The 4,521-nt window shown below is 43.2% G+C and overlaps 1 non-coding gene across 1 annotated transcript; it reads right to left on the minus strand.

The window, feature by feature from the left end:
• Nucleotides 1-4,007: 4,007 nt before the first annotated feature.
• On the minus strand, nt 4,008-4,144 carry LOC130017183 (U8 small nucleolar RNA). The gene has a single exon (XR_008791344.1). It is a non-coding gene; the product is annotated as a U8 small nucleolar RNA (small nucleolar RNA).
• Nucleotides 4,145-4,521: the final 377 nt, after the last annotated feature.

Raw genomic sequence — 4,521 nt, forward strand, 5'->3', positions numbered from 1 at the left:
CACTTTGTCATGTTTTTACTTTCTCAAGTAATATCCTTGCCCAGAGAACTAATTATTCTACTAAAGAAAACTTGTGATTTCCTCCTTTCTTATTTTAGCAAGGATATTATTGAGAACTAATGCTCATTTATGAACTAGAACTATATCTCAAAAAATTCTAAAATTGTACATGCTCTTTGGCCTGGTGGATCCACGTGTCAAAATGTTTTCTAAAGGAATAGCTGGCAAATATACAAGGACAGAATTACTGTTGACCTTCCTTATCACATGAAAACAGTAAGAAATAACCTATATGTCCAAAGATAAAAGATTAAGTAATGAAAATTTTACAGAAATTAAAATTCAAGATGGCTCAGAGGTTGGAGCTTTGCCTGCAGGAGTCTGGGTTTGCTCCCGGGGTCCCATGGTACCTGGAGCACTGCCAGGAACAACCCCAAGCACAGAGTGGGGAGTAGAGGAAAGTAAGAAAGGGGGTAGGAGGGAGGGAAAGAGGGAGAGCAGAAGGAGGGTAGAGAGGAAGGAAGGAAGGAAGGAAGGAAGGAAGGAAGGAAGGAAGGAAGGAAGGAAGGGAGGGAGGGAAGGGGGGAAGGGAGGGAAGGGGGGAAGGAAGGAAGAAAGGAAGGAAGGAAGGAAGGAAGGAAGGAAGAAAGGAAGGGAGGGAAGGAGGGAAGGAGGGAGGGAGGGAGAGACCAGAGAGTGCAATAGGTAAGGTACTTGCCTTACACGCAGCCCATCATGGTTCAATCCCCAGCACTTATATTGCCCCCGGAGCCCACCAGGAGTGATTCCTGAGTGCAGAGCCAAGAGTAAGCCCTTTGCACCACAGATTGTGGCTCAAAAACAAAAAACTAAAAAAGGAAAAAAGAAAGTTAATTTATTTTTCTTAAATTGAATCACCATGAATTACACAGTTACAAAGATATTTATTATTGAGTTTCAGGAATATATTGTTCCAACACCAATCCCTTCACCAGTGCCCACCACCCTCCACCAATGTCCCCAGCTTCCTTCCCAGCCCCCAGCCTGACTCTGTGGCAGGCACATAAAGAACTTTAAAATGACGATGCACATAAACTATATCGACAATTAGAAAGTTAGAAAGAATCAAGATTTATTCATTGAAAATAATAATTACGTGAAGTTATATACTATGTAAAGCATGTAAATTTTTAAAATTAGTTTTTAAATTGAATCATAGTGAGATACACAGTTACAAACTTGTTCATGATTGGGTTTCAGTCTTATAATGTTCCAACACTCATGCCTCACCAGTGTACATTTTCCATCATCAATGTTCCCAGTTTTACCCCCACCTCACTTCGCCCCCACCTCTATTGCAGGCATTCTTCCTCCTCCTCCTCTTCTTCCTCCTCCTCCTCTTCCTCCTCTTCCACTTCTCCCTTTTGGGCATTATGATTTGCAATACAGATACTGGAAGGTTATCCTTATATATAAAACATTTTTATAAGATTTGGAAACTCAAACAAAACTCAATAAAATATAAATAATAATTATTTGAGAGTACAGTGAAGAATTTTTTTCTGTTAGTCTTCATTTCTGAATTTTTCTCCAACCAACAGTATAACACTGGATTAACTACATAAGTAAATGTGCCAGTTAACTTAATTTATATGAACCCAGACCCATTTATCAACTGTGTACCAGGGCTGAAGAGAAAAGGAGAATAGAAACGGTGCTGTACAATAAAGATGGTGGGAGTGGGGGTGCGGACGGAGACGTGGCTAAGCTGAAAAGTGTGGCCCACAAAGTATTTTATAATTTTATAATTACCTTCCCGGAGCCTGAGAGATAGTGCAGGAGGTCAGGCTTGCTGTGCATAACCACTTCACATATGGTCTCTCTGGCAGATCCGTGCGTCACCCCTGAGCAGAGTCAAGAACAGTCACTGACCTGAGCACTGCCAGGTGTGGCTGCAACCGTCTCCCCACTCGCCCCTAAAAGGGGCCAAAGCTATACTACAGTGAGTAGGATGTTTGCCTTGCACACACCAATCCGGGTTCAATTCCCGGCACCATGATGGTCCTTGAGCCTGTCAGGAGTGATTCCCTGAGTGCAGAGTCAGCAGATCAAATAGTCACTGAGCATACTGGGTGCAGCCCACTCCCAAATAAATTTGAAAATAAATAAATAAACTTTTTTGCAGCCTTTCCATGCACCCTGGGGAATTCTCTGGAATTGAACACTCTTGGTCATCTTCTCCTAGGTCATGGGTCATATACGTTGGATGACATTCAGTCTTGTAAGCAATCACATCTACCTTGCCCTCCCCCAACTTTTTAAAATTTTTTTTCTTTTGGGCCACACTCAGCTTTGCTCAGGGCTTACTCCTGGTTCTGTGCTCATCACTCCTGGCAGGCTTGGAGGACTATATGGGACACCAGAGATTGAACCTGGGTCTGCTGCATGCAAGGGAAGTGCCCTACCTGCTGTACTATCTCTTTATCCCCTTCCCATCATAAAATCAAATCTTCCACAATCTATCAGGGAGGAAAACCACCCGAGACATATTTTTTTTTTTTACCCAGCGGTGCACAGGGATTATTCCTGGCTTTGCACTCAGGCACTCAGGAATTACTCCTGGCAGTGCTCATGGGACCATATTGGATACTGGGAATCAAACCCGGTTGGCTGCGTGCAAGGCAAATGCCCTACCCGCTGTGCTATCACTCCAGCCCCCGAGACCTAAGTTTTTACTTTAAAATTATTGTAGCTTTTTCATTCTATTTAGCTCTGTGCCATTTACCTTCTAAGTTAGACATGTTGCAGCAAGAAATAAGAATTGTGATGAGTGGTCAGGTGAGGGAAGTCAGATCTGAGAGGGAAAAACACCGCAGAAGCCAAAGAAGCTGCTGGGAAATCGACCTGTATAACATGATCAGACATAACCAATGATCATACATGTGCAAAATGAAATGCTATTCACACCTATGCAATTGAAGGAGTGGAAAGGACAGGCGCCAGTGTTGACATTAGTGCTGGGAAGCAGACCTTACGTGTGACTGATGGACGTATAAGCCTTTCCGTAAGGTATTGGCAATGTGGATTCATAAGTTAGCATGTGTGTACCTCTGACTCAGGAGTTCCACCTCTAGAAATTCACCTCATGAAAATAATCAGTAGTGCAATTATATGCTTATTAATGATATTCATCTCCCTGTGAGTAATAGAGCACTTAAAAGTCAGCTTTGGGTTAGGAGACAGTACAAAGTTTAGGGCCTTGCATTTGTGTGACCCTGATTGGATACCCCCAAACCATGTGACCTCCAGCCCCCCAAGCATCACTTGTTGTAGCCTTGGAGGCTCCTGAGCACTGCAGGGCCTGCCCGAGCAGCAACACATCCTTGTGCCCTGGAACTGAACCATGGGTCCAGTTGGTGGAGAATTGCCAGAATGGCCTCCAGGGTTCCCTGAGCACTGTCTCCCCAAATAAATAATTACTTTTTCTTAAAAAGTAAGTTTTCCAGAGGTCTGAGTGATAAATACAGCAGGTAGGGGGCTTGCTTTGCATACAGCTAACCCAAGTTTGATTCCCGGCATCCCATATGGTGCCCTGAGAACTACCAGAAATGATCCCTGTGAGCAGAGCCAGAAGTGAGCCCTGAGCACAGCTGGGTATGACCCCAAAGAAAATAAAACAAGTAAAATTTCCAGACCGGAATACAGTGGTTAAGGTGCTAGTCTTGCATGTGGCTAATCTTGGTCTGATCCTGTGCACCCCCATTTGATCCCCTGAGCCCCACCCTGAACCCCTGAAATGATCCTTGAGCAAAGAGCCTGTAGAATAGTTGGATGTGGCCAAACCCCGCACCCCCTCCCCCACACACCCACCCACACACACACCCTGCCCCACTAGTGACAAATAATTAAGCTTCCACTGAGCAGATTAAATTGATTAAGAAAACATAGAGTTTAACTTTTAATTTCAGGCACAACTTTGTACTGAAAGAACCTGGAAAAATTCCTCAACCTTTTATTTATTTATGTCTTTAAGAATTAGGTGCAATTAGGGTGTTGTGAACCCCAATCACGCAGATACGTTAATCAAGAATCATGCCAACTGCAATCATCATGTTCTATCTGCCCTCTGAATAGAGAAACAGGTAAGGGTTATCCTGCCTGATGATCCCCTCAACCTTTTAGAACCTTGGTTTCTGCATCTGCAAAATGAACCCAATAAAAGTACTATTTAACTACTTTCCCTGCCATTATGCACCATATCATTGCATCTCTTGGCAATGAAGCTCCTTTAATGAGTCTTCCGCACTTTACTATCTGTTCTTAGCCCTCCTGTGAAATTGATGTTACTGTCACCAACACTAAGTTCAGGGGAACACCATATTCTCATCAGCTTTACCTCTGGAGATATAATTCACAATAATAGACTTAGGTATTTTTGACACATTTTTTCTCCTCTTAGCTTCCAGTATCCCACTGCACTCTTGACTGATTGTTCTGCTTCAAACCCATCACTTGTACATCTCCTTTGATGGATCTTTTATT

Source organism: Sorex fumeus, unplaced genomic scaffold, assembly GCF_029834395.1.
Source record: "Sorex fumeus unplaced genomic scaffold, SorFum_2.1 ptg000007l, whole genome shotgun sequence".
NCBI lineage: Eukaryota > Metazoa > Chordata > Mammalia > Eulipotyphla > Soricidae > Sorex > Sorex fumeus.